Source organism: Bufo gargarizans, unplaced genomic scaffold (genome assembly GCF_014858855.1).
Source record: "Bufo gargarizans isolate SCDJY-AF-19 unplaced genomic scaffold, ASM1485885v1 fragScaff_scaffold_45_pilon:::fragment_2:::debris, whole genome shotgun sequence".
Taxonomy (NCBI): domain Eukaryota; kingdom Metazoa; phylum Chordata; class Amphibia; order Anura; family Bufonidae; genus Bufo; species Bufo gargarizans.
The window spans coordinates 886037-904794 of NW_025334121.1; positions in this window are offsets into that span (position 1 = coordinate 886037).

Genomic DNA, 18758 nt, shown 5'->3' on the forward strand with positions numbered 1-18758 from the left:
GTCCTACAGTCATCCTCTCCCCTGAAATGGCTGATAACAGGGGGCAATAGACTGTATTCTCCTGTCCTACAGTCATCCTCTCCCCTGAAATGGCTGATAACAGGGGCAATAGACTGTATTCTCCTGTCCTACAGTCATCCTCTCCCCTGAAATGGCTGATAACAGGGAGCAATAGACTGTATTCTCCTGTCCTACAGTCATCCTCTCCCCTGAAATGGCTGATAACAGGGGAGCAATAGACTGTATTCTCCTGTCCTACAGCCATCCTCTCCCCTGAAATGGCTGATAACAGGGAGCAATAGACTGTATTCTCCTGTCCTACAGTCATCCTCTCCCCTGAAATGGCTGATAACAGGGGGCAATAGACTGTATTCTCCTGTCCTACAGTCATCCTCTCCCCTGAAATGGCTGATAACAGGGGCAATAGACTGTATTCTCCTGTCCTACAGTCATCCTCTCCCCTGAAATGGCTGATAACAGGGGGCAATAGACTGTATTCTCCTGTCCTACAGTCATCCTCTCCCCTGAAATGGCTGATAACAGGGGGCAATAGACTGTATTCTCCTGTCCTACAGTCATCCTCTCCCCTGAAATGGCTGATAACAGGGAGGCAATAGACTGTATTCTCCTGTCCTACAGTCATCCTCTCCCCTGAAATGGCTGATAACAGGGGCAATAGACTGTATTCTCCTGTCCTACAGTCATCCTCTCCCCTGAAATGGCTGATAACAGGGGGCAATAGACTGTATTCTCCTGTCCTACAGTCATCCTCTCCCCTGAAATGGCTGATAACAGGGGGCAATAGACTGTATTCTCCTGTCCTACAGTCATCCTCTCCCCTGAAATGGCTGATAACAGGGGGCAATAGACTGTATTCTCCTGTCCTACAGTCATCCTCTCCCCTGAAATGGCTGATAACAGGGGGCAATAGACTGTATTCTCCTGTCCTACAGTCATCCTCTCCCCTGAAATGGCTGATAACAGGGGCAATAGACTGTATTCTCCTGTCCTACAGTCATCCTCTCCCCTGAAATGGCTGATAACAGGGGGCAATAGACTGTATTCTCCTGTCCTACAGTCATCCTCTCCCCTGAAATGGCTGATAACAGGGGCAATAGACTGTATTCTCCTGTCCTACAGTCATCCTCTCCCCTGAAATGGCTGATAACAGGGGGCAATAGACTGTATTCTCCTGTCCTACAGTCATCCTCTCCCCCTGAAATGGCTGATAACAGGGGGCAATAGACTGTATTCTCCTGTCCTACAGTCATCCTCTCCCCTGAAATGGCTGATAACAGGGGGCAATAGACTGTATTCTCCTGTCCTACAGTCATCCTCTCCCCTGAAATGGCTGATAACAGGGGGCAATAGACTGTATTCTCCTGTCCTACAGTCATCCTCTCCCTGAAATGGCTAATAACAGGGGCAATAGACTGTATTCTCCTGTCCTACAGTCATCCTCTCTCCTGAAATGGCTGATAACAGGGGCAATAGACTGTATTCTCCTGTCCTACAGTCATCCTCTCCCCTGAAATGGCTGATAACAGGGGGCAATAGACTGTATTCTCCTGTCCTACAGTCATCCTCTCCCCTGAAATGGCTGATAACAGGGGGCAATAGACTGTATTCTCCTGTCCTACAGTCATCCTCTCCCCTGAAATGGCTGATAACAGGGGGCAATAGACTGTATTCTCCTGTCCTACAGTCATCCTCTCCCCTGAAATGGCTGATAACAGGGAGCAATAGACTGTATTCTCCTGTCCTACAGTCATCCTCTCCCCTGAAATGGCTGATAACAGGGGGCAATAGACTGTATTCTCCTGTCCTACAGTCATCCTCTCCCCTGAAATGGCTGATAACAGGGAGCAATAGACTGTATTCTCCTGTCCTACAGTCATCCTCCCCCTGAAATGGCTGATAACAGGGGCAATAGACTGTATTCTCCTGTCCTACAGTCATCCTCTCCCTGAAATGGCTGATAACAGGGAGCAATAGACTGTATTCTCCTGTCCTACAGTCATCCTCTCCCCTGAAATGGCTGATAACAGGGGGCAATAGACTGTATTCTCCTGTCCTACAGTCATCCTCTCCCCTGAAATGGCTGATAACAGGGGGCAATAGACTGTATTCTCCTGTCCTACAGTCATCCTCTCCCCTGAAATGGCTGATAACAGGGGGCAATAGACTGTATTCTCCTGTCCTACAGTCATCCTCCCCCCCTGAAATGGCTGATAACAGGGGGCAATAGACTGTATTCTCCTGTCCTACAGTCATCCTCTCCCCTGAAATGGCTGATAACAGGGGGCAATAGACTGTATTCTCCTGTCCTACAGTCATCCTCTCCCCTGAAATGGCTGATAACAGGGGGCAATAGACTGTATTCTCCTGTCCTACAGTCATCCTCTCCCCTGAAATGGCTGATAACAGGGGGCAATAGACTGTATTCTCCTGTCCTACAGTCATCCTCTCCCCTGAAATGGCTGATAACAGGGGCAATAGACTGTATTCTCCTGTCCTACAGTCATCCTCTCCCCTGAAATGGCTGATAACAGGGGCAATAGACTGTATTCTCCTGTCCTACAGTCATCCTCTCCCCTGAAATGGCTGATAACAGGGGGCAATAGACTGTATTCTCCTGTCCTACAGTCATCCTCTCCCTGAAATGGCTGATAACAGGGGCAATAGACTGTATTCTCCTGTCCTACAGTCATCCTCTCCCCTGAAATGGCTGATAACAGGGGGCAATAGACTGTATTCTCCTGTCCTACAGTCATCCTCTCCCCTGAAATGGCTGATAACAGGGGGCAATAGACTGTATTCTCCTGTCCTACAGTCATCCTCTCCCCTGAAATGGCTGATAACAGGGGAGCAATAGACTGTATTCTCCTGTCCTACAGTCATCCTCTCCCCTGAAATGGCTGATAACAGGGGCAATAGACTGTATTCTCCTGTCCTACAGTCATCCTCTCCCCTGAAATGGCTGATAACAGGGAGCAATAGACTGTATTCTCCTGTCCTACAGTCATCCTCTCCCCTGAAATGGCTGATAACAGGGGGCAATAGACTGTATTCTCCTGTCCTACAGTCATCCTCTCCCCTGAAATGGCTGATAACAGGGAGCAATAGACTGTATTCTCCTGTCCTACAGTCATCCTCTCCCCTGAAATGGCTGATAACAGGGGGCAATAGACTGTATTCTCCTGTCCTACAGTCATCCTCTCCCCTGAAATGGCTGATAACAGGGGCAATAGACTGTATTCTCCTGTCCTACAGTCATCCTCTCCCCTGAAATGGCTGATAACAGGGAGCAATAGACTGTATTCTCCTGTCCTACAGTCATCCTCTCCCCTGAAATGGCTGATAACAGGGAGCAATAGACTGTATTCTCCTGTCCTACAGTCATCCTCTCCCTGAAATGGCTGATAACAGGGGCAATAGACTGTATTCTCCTGTCCTACAGTCATCCTCTCCCCTGAAATGGCTGATAACAGGGGGCAATAGACTGTATTCTCCTGTCCTACAGTCATCCTCTCCCCTGAAATGGCTGATAACAGGGGCAATAGACTGTATTCTCCTGTCCTACAGTCATCCTCTCCCCTGAAATGGCTGATAACAGGGGGCAATAGACTGTATTCTCCTGTCCTACAGTCATCCTCTCCCCTGAAATGGCTGATAACAGGGGGCAATAGACTGTATTCTCCTGTCCTACAGTCATCCTCTCCCCTGAAATGGCTGATAACAGGGGGCAATAGACTGTATTCTCCTGTCCTACAGTCATCCTCTCCCCTGAAATGGCTGATAACAGGGGGCAATAGACTGTATTCTCCTGTCCTACAGTCATCCTCTCCCCTGAAATGGCTGATAACAGGGAGCAATAGACTGTATTCTCCTGTCCTACAGTCATCCTCTCCCCTGAAATGGCTGATAACAGGGGGCAATAGACTGTATTCTCCTGTCCTACAGTCATCCTCTCCCCTGAAATGGCTGATAACAGGGGGCAATAGACTGTATTCTCCTGTCCTACAGTCATCCTCTCCCCTGAAATGGCTGATAACAGGGGGCAATAGACTGTATTCTCCTGTCCTACAGTCATCCTCTCCCCTGAAATGGCTGATAACAGGGGGCAATAGACTGTATTCTCCTGTCCTACAGTCATCCTCTCCCCTGAAATGGCTGATAACAGGGGCAATAGACTGTATTCTCCTGTCCTACAGTCATCCTCTCCCCTGAAATGGCTGATAACAGGGGGCAATAGACTGTATTCTCCTGTCCTACAGTCATCCTCTCCCCTGAAATGGCTGATAACAGGGGGCAATAGACTGTATTCTCCTGTCCTACAGTCATCCTCTCCCCTGAAATGGCTGATAACAGGGGGCAATAGACTGTATTCTCCTGTCCTACAGTCATCCTCTCCCCTGAAATGGCTGATAACAGGGGCAATAGACTGTATTCTCCTGTCCTACAGTCATCCTCTCCCCTGAAATGGCTGATAACAGGGGGCAATAGTCTGTATTCTCCTGTCCTACAGTCATCCTCCCCCTGAAATGGCTGATAACAGGGGCAATAGACTGTATTCTCCTGTCCTACAGTCATCCTCTCCCCTGAAATGGCTGATAACAGGGGCAATAGACTGTATTCTCCTGTCCTACAGTCATCCTCTCCCCTGAAATGGCTGATAACAGGGGGCAATAGACTGTATTCTCCTGTCCTACAGTCATCCTCTCCCCTGAAATGGCTGATAACAGGGGGCAATAGACTGTATTCTCCTGTCCTACAGTCATCCTCTCCCCTGAAATGGCTGATAACAGGGGGCAATAGACTGTATTCTCCTGTCCTACAGTCATCCTCTCCCCTGAAATGGCTGATAACAGGGGGCAATAGACTGTATTCTCCTGTCCTACAGTCATCCTCTCCCCTGAAATGGCTGATAACAGGGGGCAATAGACTGTATTCTCCTGTCCTACAGTCATCCTCTCCCCTGAAATGGCTGATAACAGGGGGCAATAGACTGTATTCTCCTGTCCTACAGTCATCCTCTCCCCTGAAATGGCTGATAACAGGGGGCAATAGACTGTATTCTCCTGTCCTACAGTCATCCTCTCCCCTGAAATGGCTGATAACAGGGGGCAATAGACTGTATTCTCCTGTCCTACAGTCATCCTCTCCCCTGAAATGGCTGATAACAGGGGCAATAGACTGTATTCTCCTGTCCTACAGTCATCCTCTCCCCTGAAATGGCTGATAACAGGGGGCAATAGACTGTATTCTCCTGTCCTACAGTCATCCTCTCCCCTGAAATGGCTGATAACAGGGGGCAATAGACTGTATTCTCCTGTCCTACAGTCATCCTCTCCCCTGAAATGGCTGATAACAGGGGGCAATAGACTGTATTCTCCTGTCCTACAGTCATCCTCTCCCCTGAAATGGCTGATAACAGGGGGCAATAGACTGTATTCTCCTGTCCTACAGTCATCCTCTCCCCTGAAATGGCTGATAACAGGGAGCAATAGACTGTATTCTCCTGTCCTACAGTCATCCTCTCCCCTGAAATGGCTGATAACAGGGGGCAATAGACTGTATTCTCCTGTCCTACAGTCATCCTCTCCCCTGAAATGGCTGATAACAGGGGGCAATAGACTGTATTCTCCTGTCCTACAGTCATCCTCTCCCCTGAAATGGCTGATAACAGGGAGCAATAGACTGTATTCTCCTGTCCTACAGTCATCCTCTCCCCTGAAATGGCTGATAACAGGGGGCAATAGACTGTATTCTCCTGTCCTACAGTCATCCTCTCCCCTGAAATGGCTGATAACAGGGGGCAATAGACTGTATTCTCCTGTCCTACAGTCATCCTCTCCCCTGAAATGGCTGATAACAGGGAGCAATAGACTGTATTCTCCTGTCCTACAGTCATCCTCTCCCCCTGAAATGGCTGATAACAGGGGCAATAGACTGTATTCTCCTGTCCTACAGTCATCCTCTCCCCTGAAATGGCTGATAACAGGGGGCAATAGACTGTATTCTCCTGTCCTACAGTCATCCTCTCCCCTGAAATGGCTGATAACAGGAGGCAATAGACTGTATTCTCCTGTCCTACAGTCATCCTCTCCCCTGAAATGGCTGATAACAGGGGGCAATAGACTGTATTCTCCTGTCCTACAGTCATCCTCTCCCCTGAAATGGCTGATAACAGGGAGCAATAGACTGTATTCTCCTGTCCTACAGTCATCCTCTCCCCTGAAATGGCTGATAACAGGGGGCAATAGACTGTATTCTCCTGTCCTACAGTCATCCTCTCCCCTGAAATGGCTGATAACAGGGGCAATAGACTGTATTCTCCTGTCCTACAGTCATCCTCTCCCCTGAAATGGCTGATAACAGGGGGCAATAGACTGTATTCTCCTGTCCTACAGTCATCCTCTCCCTGAAATGGCTGATAACAGGGGGCAATAGACTGTATTCTCCTGTCCTACAGTCATCCTCTCCCCTGAAATGGCTGATAACAGGGGGCAATAGACTGTATTCTCCTGTCCTACAGTCATCCTCTCCCCTGAAATGGCTGATAACAGGGGGCAATAGACTGTATTCTCCTGTCCTACAGTCGTCCTCTCCCCTGAAATGGCTGATAACAGGGGGCAATAGACTGTATTTTCCTGTCCTACAGTCATCCTCTCTCCTGAAATTGTATTCTCCTGTCTTACAGTCGTCCTCTCCCCTGAAATGGCTGATAACAGGGAGCAATAGACTGTATTCTCCTGTCCTACAGTCATCCTCTCCCCTGAAATGGCTGATAACAGGGGGCAATAGACTGTATTCTCCTGTCCTACAGTCATCCTCTCCCATGAAATGGCTGATAACAGGGGGCAATAGACTGTATTCTCCTGTCCTACAGTCATCCTCTCCCCTGAAATGGCTGATAACAGGGGGCAATAGACTGTATTCTTCTGTCCTACAGTCATCCTCCCCCCTGAAATGGCTGATAACAGGGGGCAATAGACTGTATTCTCCTGTCCTACAGTCATCCTCTCCCCTGAAATGGCTGATAACAGGGAGCAATAGACTGTATTCTCCTGTCCTACAGTCATCCTCTCCCCTGAAATGGCTGATAACAGGGAGCAATAGACTGTATTCTCCTGTCCTACAGTCATCCTCCCCCCTGAAATGGCTGATAACAGGGGGCAATAGACTGTATTCTCCTGTCCTACAGTCATCCTCTCCCCTGAAATGGCTGATAACAGGGAGCAATAGACTGTATTCTCCTGTCCTACAGTTATCCTCTCCCCTGAAATGGCTGATAACAGGGGCAATAGACTGTATTCTTCTGTCCTACAGTCATCCTCCCCCCTGAAATGGCTGATAACAGGGGGCAATAGACTGTATTCTCCTGTCCTACAGTCATCCTCTCCCCTGAAATGGCTGATAACAGGGAGCAATAGACTGTATTCTCCTGTCCTACAGTCATCCTCTCCCCTGAAATGGCTGATAACAGGGAGCAATAGACTGTATTCTCCTGTCCTACAGTCATCCTCTCCCCTGAAATGGCTGATAACAGGGGGCAATAGACTGTATTCTCCTGTCCTACAGTCATCCTCTCCCCTGAAATGGCTGATAACAGGGGGCAATAGACTGTATTCTCCTGTCCTACAGTCATCCTCTCCCCCTGAAATGGCTGATAACAGGGGGCAATAGATTGTATTCTCCTGTCCTACAGTCATCCTCCCCCTGAAATGGCTGATAACAGGGAGCAATAGACTGTATTCTCCTGTCCTACAGTCATCCTCCCCCCTGAAATGGCTGATAACAGGGGGCAATAGACTGTATTCTCCTGTCCTACAGTCATCCTCTCCACTGAAATGGCTGATAACAGGGGGCAATAGATTGTATTCTCCTGTCCTACAGTCATCCTCTCCCCTGAAATGGCTGATAACAGGGGGCAATAGACTGTATTCTCCTGTCCTACAGTCATCCTCTCCCCTGACATGGCTGATAACAGGGGGCAATAGGCTGTATTCTCCTGTCCTACAGTCATCCTCTCCCCTGACATGGCTGATAACAGGGGGCAATAGGCTGTATTCTCCTGTCCTACAGTCATCCTCTCCCCTGACATGGATGATAACAGGGAGCAATAGACTGACGGTAATGTCCTGAGTCTAGTAAATCAATTTCACCTGTGAAGAAACAGGTACTGTCTCTTTTAAAAGAATACTTCACCATTTACCATATTGAGGATGGAGGATACATTGTATCACTGTCCATCTGGCGGCCAATGTCACATGACCCGGATTGAACGGTTCTGGAATTTTCCAGTGTATAAAGCGGATTGTATAAGCCGAGGGGGGGGGGGATATAATGACATTTTTCATCTGCAGCCATTGTCTCAGGTCTCTGATCACATGAAGAACTGCTCCAGAAAGTCCTGCACAGAGCATTACCCTGCAGGGAGGCTGTGATCCCTTCGTAGTTCTTAGGCCCCTTTCACGCGGGCGAGTATTCAGCGCGGATGCGATGCGTGAGTTGAACGCATTGCACCCGCACTGAATCCCGACCCATTAATTTCTATGGGGCTGTTCACATGAGCGGTGATTTTCACGCATCACTTGTGCGTTGCGTGAAAATCGCAGCATGCTCTACATTCTGCGTTTTTCACGTAACGCAGGCCCCATAGAAATGAATGGGGTTGCGTGAAAATCGCAAGCATCCGCAAGCAAGTGCGGATGCGGTGCGATTTTTCACGCACGGTTGCTAGGAGACGATCGGGATGGAGACCCGATCATTATTATTTTCCCTTATAACATGGTTATAAGGGAAAATAATAGCATTCTGAATACAGAATGCTTAGTACAATAGCGCTGAAGGGGTTAAAAATAATAATAATAATAATAATAATAATTTAACTCACCTTAGTCCACTTGATGGCGCAGACGGCATCTCCTTCTGTCTTCATCTTAGCTGTGCAGTAACAGGACCTGTGGTGACGTCACTCCGGTCATCACATGATCCATCAACATGGTAAAAGATCATGTGATGGATCATGTGATGACCGGAGTGACGTCACCACAGGTCCTGTTCCTGCACAGCTAAGATGAAGACAGAAGGAGATGCCGGCTGCGCAATCAAGTGGACTAAGGTGAGTTAAATTTATTTTATTTTTTAACCCCTCCAGCGCTATTATACTATGCATTCTGTATTCAGAATGTATTATTTTCCCTTATAACATGGTTATAAGGGAAAATAATACAATCTACAGAACATCAATCCCAAGCCCGAACTTCTGTGAAGAAGTTCGGGTTTGGGTACCAAACATGTGCGATTTTTCTCACGCGCGTGCAAAACGCATTACAATGTTTTGCACTCGTGCGGAAAAATCGCGCGTGTTCCCGCAACGCACCCGCACATTTTCCCACAACGCCCGTGTGAAAGAGGCCTTAAAGAGACAGTGAATGCAAAAAGATAAAATAACTGGAATTTTTCCACTTCTTTGAACTCTTATTACAATCTTTTTCACGATTTTCACACAGACCCGTTCACTTCAGCATTGCGTGAAAAACGTAGAATATAGAACATGCTGCGCTTTTCACGCAACGCACAAGTGATCCATGAAAAACAACGCTCATGTATGCAGACCAATTGAAATGAATGGGTCCGGATTCAGTGCGGGTGCAATGCATTCACATCACGCATTGCATCCGCGCGGACTACTCGCTCGCGTTAAAGGGGCCTTAGACAAGCCCCACCCCTTTAAATAAGCACCACCCCCTTGGCCCTCCAGCTTAACCTACAACACCCAGCATGCCCTGATGGCTGTCCTTAGATAAGCACTACATGGGTGACACACCACAGGTCTTCTGAGCCACATTTCTAGAAAACTCTGTCCTTCAGACATTTGCAGCATCTTGCCGGACTCTGGTTTTTGGGTTCAGTGTCCCTTTAAGACGTCACCTCCGCAGATCGGTCTCCTCTCTGCTCGAATCACATTTCCTGTGTTATAAACAGCAGAAAATGTCATATCCGGCGGTTGCACCTCAGCCTCACGTTCCCGGGGGCCCGGCGGGGGCAGCAGAGTCAGGACAGGACCGGGGTCATATGCCCAATTCACCGCAATAATACGGGGGCGCCACCGAAACATTGTGAGTGTTATGTGGATGGAGCAGCCACTGAGAGGATTGTATGAGATTAGCAGAACATGGCGGCTAACGGCGCCACCTTAGTCCGTGGCTGTGTCTGGTACTGCAGCTCAGCCCCAGTCACTTCCAAGCAGATACAAGCGCTGATTCTGAAGGCTGGGTGACAACCAGTATGACTGTTGTATAGGAGCCTGGGAAGGCTGGTTAGGAGGCGCAGACACCCAGCTTTCCCACAGTCAGAAACCTGGATTCTGAGGGAAATGATCTTTAGACAAAAAGGATCTGTCCGCAGCTTTATGATTCCAGCTCTGCAGCTCAGCCCCAGTCACTTACAAGCAGATACAAGCGCTGATTCTGAAGGCTGGGTGACAACCTGATTGCGAGCCGCAGACACCCAGCTTTCCCACAGTCAGAAACCTGGATTCTGAGGGAAATGCTCTTTAGACATAAAGGATCTGTATGAAGTGTCTGCAGCTTTATGATTCCAGCTCTGCAGCTTTGAGTAATGAGTGACCTCAGAGCTTTGTGGTTATTATTGGGCCTTCATGCTGGAAAACGAGTGGTTAACATGAGTGGGGCAGAGGGGCAGTGACAACCAGAGCACAAACACTGACAACATGCGTTATCCGCCCAACCGCACCGCAAATATCCTTAAAGAGACTGCAGCACATTACTTAGATACCAGCGGCTGACCGCCATTACAGTGCTCGCAGAGGTCATCACCCAGCTTTCCACAGACCCTGAATGGCAACTGTGTGTTACAGAGGCATCCATTTATACTACTACTCCCATTCTTATCCTACTCTGCAGGCTTCTCTATCATTCAGTCATACTCTTCATGAATCAGGAAGCCCAGGATGAACAGAGATCTATACTTTCAATTTCCCTTTAGGGAATTCTGATTAAATAGAGGAGAATCCCCCCCCCATTCAGGACCCTATTTATTACCCAGGTAGGAGAGGCAACAGTGCAGTACTTCTGTTCTCCTGTGGGGGCGCTGCTGGGGAATTGATGATATGCTGTCAGGTTCGCAAATAGACTATAACTGATTACTGAGGGTCCTCGGAATTGGGAGACCTTCTTAGGCCTTGCCAAAAAATGAGATTGTCCAATGGGGAGAGCTCCTTTAAATTCTTAATTAGCTGGAGCTCAGGCTGCAGGATTGGGATACATCAGAAAACCATGAATGTCTGATAGATTAGGGCCCCCTCTGGAACCTGCACCCGTCTCTAGAACGTGGGTCCCCCGACCCCATAGAGGCAGCCTCCTGAATGCAGAAAACGCATTGATCTCATCTGTCTCCATACTCGGTGACAGCCGGGATGCAGCTGCCGGGGGCTGCCTCTATGGCGTCGGGGGACCCCCATTCTAAAGACAGGTGCAGGTGCTAAAGGTGTGACCCCGTCTATTGGTCATTTACGGCATATCCTGTGGTTGGGAATACCCCATCTAATGTCCGAGAATAAGCAATAAACTCGCTCTCAGAAGTTTGCGGCGGGGGAGGGGCCGTTAGGGGCTGATGTGCCGCTTATTGCACTGATGGAAATTGCTTTCTCGATAATGGATTCAGAACAGGAAGCGTCGGACACATTTGTGGAAGCAAAAAAACTCATAAAACATTCAGTGTTTGGCAGAGAAATATGGCTGAGGTTCAGTATATGGACAGACGTACCGGGCACCTCCACCTCCAGGAGCGACTCTGACCTCCCATTCCTCATCCATAGACGTTATTATGGAGGTTGTCCTCTCACTGCTCTTCTGAGAAGGTCCCCCTTTGCTCCTCTGGGAAGGCTTTCTATCAGATTTTGGAGGTTGTCTGTGGGAATTTCTGCCCCTTCATCCAGGAGATCATTTGTGAGGTCAGACTCTGATGTTGGAGGAGAATGCCCGGCTCAGTCTCCGTCCTAGTGTTGGATGGGGTTGAGGTCAGGATTCTGTGCGGCCGGTCATGTTCTTCCAGACTCCGTGCGGCCGGTCATGTTTTTCCAGACTCCGTGCGGCCGGTCATGTTCTTCCAGACTCTGTGCGGCCGGTCATGTTCTTCCAGACTCTGTGCGGCCGGTCATGTTCTTCCAGACTCTGTGCGGCCGGTCATGTTCTTCCAGACTCTGTGCGGCCGGTCATGTTCTTCCAGACTCTGTGCGGCCGATCATATTCTTCCAGACTCTGTGCGGCCGGTCATGTTCTTCCAGACTCTGTGCGGCCGGTCATGTTCTTCCAGACTCTGTGCGGCCGGTCATGTTCTTCCAGACTCTGTGCGGCCGGTCATGTTCTTCCAGACTCTGTGCGGCCGGTCATGTTCTTCCAGACTCTGTGCGGCCGGTCATGTTCTTCCAGACTCTGTGCGGCCGGTCATGTTCTTCCAGACTCTGTGCGGCCGGTCATGTTCTTCCAGACTCTGTGCGGCCGGTCATGTTCTTCCAGACTCTGTGCGGCCGGTCATGTTTTTCCAGACTCTGTGCGGCCGGTCATGTTCTTCCAGACTCTGGATAGATCATCAGCATCTGACCGGCGGGGTCAGACATCCGGGACCCCCGCTGTTCAGCTGTTTGAGAAGGCCACAGCGCTCCAAAAGCGCCACGGCCTTCTCACTGTTTACCGCCCAGTGACGTCACGACTAGTATCACTGGCCTGGGCGCGGCTGAGCTCTGTTCACTTGAATAGAGCTCAGCCCCTTCCCAGGCAAGTTGATACTAGTCGTGACGTCACTGGGCCGGCGGTAAACGGTGAGAAGCCCAGCTCCAGCAGCACCGCTGCCTTCTCAAACAGCTGATCGGCGGGGGTCCCGGGTGTCAGATCCCCGCCGGTCAGATGCTGATGATCTATCCAGAGGATAGATCATCAGTTAAAACAAACTGTAGAACCCCTTTAAATGTTTACAGGTTAAAGCAATGTTCAAGTACTTATGCCCATTGCATGGACTCGTTTACAGATGCTGAAATGTGAAACTGCACTTAACCTTTGCACTTAGCCAGATCAGTAGCACCTTGCTTATGTGTCACTTTGCTTTCTAGCTCTGTTCTCTTTATACAGACTGCCTCTGCGGACATTAATACTAATGGCCTACTCTTGGTGCACGAGTAAGACAAGTGGTAAGTCCCAGGCAGGTCCAGAAACTACAAAGGTAACCCCCCTGCTTCGGGGATGGCTAGGGGAGTCATATACCCCTCCTTCCTGTTTGTTATATGTGCCAGGATTGGTAATGGGACTACTAAACCCCCATCCTGGTGTGTCTTCCAGGAGTTCCATGGGATTATTATACCCTCCTCCTGTGACTGCCAGAAGCATTTGGAGAAGCTGATACCTCCCCTTCTGGGCCTTTGCCTAAGGTATGGCGCCTCAAACCTTAGAGCCATTTTGCTACCCATAGTCACCATAGTGATCGTGCTATAATCCTTAATTTTGATTTTGGTGCTGGGAAGGGAATACAGGATAAAGCCACCCTTCTATTTGCGGGCATTTCATTACATAATGGTGGGACTACAGAGTAAAGACACTCCCATGCTTCCTCAGAACACTTCAAAGTTAGTCAGTATTGATTGCTTAGTGCAGACCTTTGGTCACTGGGTATATCGAGAGGGAAACTGTTAATAAGACACCCTACTCATGCGGGCAGGAAACTTGGGGTAGCCGTTATGTGTTTGTCTTTGTATGTCTTTATGTGTACTTCATGCAGTACTTTAAATTTATTTGGGTACCCCAGAGCTCATTTCTCTTATCCTAAGCACAAGCCGAGGACTGCTTGACTCAAAGTAAGGGGGAATGTAACACCCCAGAGTTGTGTTACTACACGCCTCTACCCCGCTACTATCTTCTAAGAGCTTTCACACTGTCATCTGATGTGATTTGGCTTATGTTCTCCACAAATGTGCATAGAAATCTATGTTTAATACCATTGTTCTTGTAATTTTCTAGATTGACCAGAAGGTGGCAGCATCATTGGTAGGGATAGTTTTAATGTTATGGCAGTTCAGAGTGGAACAATCCTGTTCTATTCTGCCCCCCTGCTGAAGAGAGGTGGACTATTCCGTCTTCCTGCAGCAAGAGAGGGAAAAACCAGTTAGAACCAGTTTTGAGTTACCTCCTGTATAGGGAAGACAGCAAGGACCTGGTCTCGTCTGAGACTTGGTCATACTCCCAGTCTGAGCACCCTCAGCCTTAGCTGGATGAAGAAAGCAGAAACTACAGACTCCAGAGTTCCAGGAAGAAAGCATCCCCTGAGAATCTATCTGTGAGTAAAGTCCAGAGACCTAGGAGAAGCCGTTCCTCCTCAGCTAGTCTGTCCCCATAAAGCAGAAGTTACAGAAAGTGCAGAAGATTAGTTCCTGTCACAATTACAGAGCTACCAAGCAGACGACTTATCCTGCAAGCTCCAAATTTAAAGCAGAAGTATTCATTCCTGCCAATGATTGCTAAAACCTGCTGGGACCAAGAGACCAAAGCTGTATACTGCTTGGATACAGGTTATGTCAAGTAAAGAAATGTTTGAACTTCATCCAAAGGTCTGGACATCATTTCTGCTGCTAAATTCCTCTATTACTCCTACTATCACTACACTCAAATTTATTGCAAGTGAGCCAGGAGTCCGGCCGTACCCCGGTAGGAGACACTGTGACACAATTATCACCACCTACAGAGACATTATAGGCCATTACATTCCTAATCTGGGACATGCATTATAACACCTTGGAAGGGCCCTGGGATAGTACCCTGCACACACTGCAATTGGCGTCACGACAAATACAGAACATTAATCCACATGTATCCTGGCCATTGCATTAGCACATAATTGGGGGGCATCTATGGGGGTACTTGTTACTGGCACATGGTTGGGCGACATCTATGGGGGCACCTGTTACTGGCATATAATTGGGGGGCATTTATGGGGGTACTTGTTATTGGCACATGATTGGGGAGCATCTATGGCGGCGTTTGTTACTGGCACATGATTGGGGGGCATCTATGGAGGCACTAGGTACTGGCAAATGATTGGAGACCATCTATGGGGGCACTTTTTACTGTCACATGATTGGGGGCATCTATGGGTGCACTTGTAACTGGCACATAATTGGGGGGCATCGATGGGGGCATTTGTTACTGGCACATGATTGGGGGCACTTGTTACTGGCACATGATTGGGGGCATCTATGGGGGCACTTGTTATTGGCACATGATTGGGGGGCCTATATGGGGGCACTTGTTACTGGCACATGATTGGGGGGCATCTATGGGGGCACTTGTTACTGGCACATGATTGGGGCATCTATGGGGCACTTCTAACTGGCACATTATTGGGTGGCACTATGGGGGCACTTCTTACTGGCACATTATTAGGGGCACTATGGGGGCATCTACTGAGGCCACAAAGAAGGGGTATTTTATATGGGGGAAGGGGGAGAGGAACACTATGGGGGCTTCTAATGAGGCCACAAAGAAGGGGTATTGTATATGGGGGGCTCTGTATAGGGGTATTTTATATTGGGACACATTATGGTGGGTACTATGGGGAATGGGAGAGAGGAGTACGATGGGCTCATCTATGGGGGACACTAAGAAGGGGTATTTTATACTTGCAAATTATGGGGAACACTGAGGGCATCTACTGGGGCACTATATATGGGGCATTTTATACTGGTTCATTATGGCGGGGCACTAGGAAGAAGGGGGGAGAGGAGAACTATGGGGGCATTTACTTGGGGGCACTATATAGTGGTATTTTATACTGGCACATTATGGGGGCACTATGGGGACATTAGCTCAACTGGGGGCATTAAAAGGGGGTATTTTTTGCACTGGCACATTATAAGGAGAATTATTACTACTGGGGGGTATTACGATGGGCTTTATTACTACTGGGGGTCTAGGGGGAACATGATTACTAGTATGGGCACTATGGGAGCATTATTACTTCTGGGGCACAGTGGGGACATGTTGAGGGCCCTGTAGGAGCACTATTACTACCATATGTGCTCTAGCAGAGAATTATTACTATTGGTGGGACTTTTGGGAGCACTATTACTGTGGGGGCACCTGGCACAGTATCAGCTTACCACAATTATTTTTGGGGGACGTTATGTTTACACTATTAGTGTCAGGGGCACTGTTTGCTGGGCGCAGTTATTTTAGGGCAACGTGTGCCAATAATTATTGGGGGCATTATCTGCATGGTACTACTATTATCAGGGGGTTTATCTGTTTCTGCAGTATAGTATTGGGGACACAGCGGCACAGTATTGGGGGTGGTAGGATGATTTGTCCAAAAGATGGGAGGATGATGGAAAAGTAGTAAACTAAGATTTTGTTTGTCAAACTGCAGAGGTGAGAAATGGCTGAAAAATGGTGGCATGGTCTGAAGGAGAAGATGAGGAAAGAGAACATCTACATCAAAGGAGAACATCACGCCATGTCTGCCATAATCCAGGCTCAAGCTTGATAAAGGGCACCGTATCAGGGCCCGAAACGTTGCATTAGCCGTAAATGTAATCGTGTGTACTACTGTACGAATCAAACCCAAATAGCAACTTCATCTGGTGTGCTGTCTCCGCCATCTTTTGTGGAAAATTGTATAAAAGACTCCTGGGGTGGAAGGAATCGATTGGAGGCGTGCACCCACAAAAGCCTTATACACGAGTGCTGTGGTCACATCAAAGGAGACGTCACTGGATGTAAGAGGTATGAGGCGCTATATTACCCTGTATGTAAGAGGTGTGTGCTCTGTATTACCCTGTATGTAAGAGGTATGAGGCACTGTATTACCCTGTATGTAAGAGGTATGAGGCGCTGTATTACCCTGGATGTAAGAGGTACGGGGCGCTGTATTACCCTGTATGTAAGAGGTATGAGGCGCTGTATTACCCTGGATGTAAGAGGTATGAGGCGCTGTATTACCCTGTATGTAAGAGGTATGAGGCGCTGTATTACTCTGGATGTAAGAGGTATGAGGCGCTGTATTACCCTGGATGTAAGAGGTATGGGGCGCTGTATTACCCTGGATGTAAGAGGTATGGGGCGCTGTATTACCCTGGATGTAAGAGGTATGAGGCGCTGTATGTAGGGGTGGATGGAGGGGTTAGTAGTACAGTACTATCTGCACATTGTAAAAAAAAAAAAAGAAGTAATCTGCAAAATACTATATATTTGTGTCAGCAGTTGTGCTTTTTTGATTTTTAGAATAATGATTAATACATTTATATTTGAAACTTTTTTGCTGAATCTTTTTTTTCCTCTATATTAAGGGACACTATAGTCACCAGAACCACAACAGCTAAACGTCGTAGTTCCGGTGTCTGTAGCATGTCTCTGCACGCTTCTTAGGCTACCGGATCCGTTCGAGGACGCTTGTGAGAGCCTTCAAACGGAACTCACAAGCGGAGCCCCGAATGCTAGTGTGAAAGTAGGCTTAATGTAAACACTGCCTTTTCAGAAAAAAATGCAGTTTTTACATTACTGCCAAGGAACACGTCTAGTGGCCGCTCATCATTATTGAAGTTTACTACTCTACGAGATGTGTTGTGGTGGAGGGCGCGATTGCATGCTACAGTGCGGGAAGGCAGGATCCAGGGGGCCCAAGTAAATTCTTGCCCAGGGTCCAATCAATATTAAAGCAACCAACGAATAATTTTCCCATATATGTATATGCGAGCCAATATCACAATAGACGGAACCAATAACAAAGAATATATGGATCAAAATTTAAGCAAACAATAATTTCTCCACACAATATATACTCAAATAATCACAATTTTTATTAAACACTTCATAAATACATAAATATGGCTTCACATAATTAAGAACATTTAAAATCTCATATGTTGGAGGTATATGGTGATATTAATTCATCAATGTAAAGTGCAAACATATACATAGGGTAGTAAGTGAAATAAATGCACGCAGTATTAATACTGACCCATGGTAGATAAATGTCACTAAATTCTACAGCAGATATCTAGTGTTGCTTCTACTAGACTCATAAGTACTGTATAAAGTACATAAATGAAGTTGATAAAATAGGTATTACAAAGAGATGTTCCATAGATGCCAACTGCTAGTATTATGCAACAATAGGTACTGCGAGATCACAACATAGTTACCAGACTATACCAAATAGATAGCATATAATCAACGCAATGCAATACATACTAAGCCAATATCTACACCACACCACCGCCAAACCGTGCCCCGATTCAAGGGGTTAAAAAAGCTGACAGCGAAACGCGGGGCACGATTTGGTGGTGGTGTGGTGTAGATATTGGCTTAGTATGTATTGCATTGCGTTGATTATATGCTATCTATTTGGTATAGTCTGGTAACTATGTTGTGATCTCGCAGTACCTATTATTGCATAATACTAGCAGTTGGCATCTATGGAACATCTCTTTGTAATACCTATTTTATCAACTTCATTTATGTACTTTATACAGTACTTATGAGTCTAGTAGAAGCAACACTAGATATCTGCTGTAGAATTTAGTGACATTTATCTACCATGGGTCAGTATTAATACTGCGTGCATTTATTTCACTTACTACCCTATGTATATGTTTGCACTTGCACTTTACATTGATGAATTAATATCACCATATACCTCCAACATATGAGATTTTAAATGTTCTTAATTATGTGAAGCCAGATTTA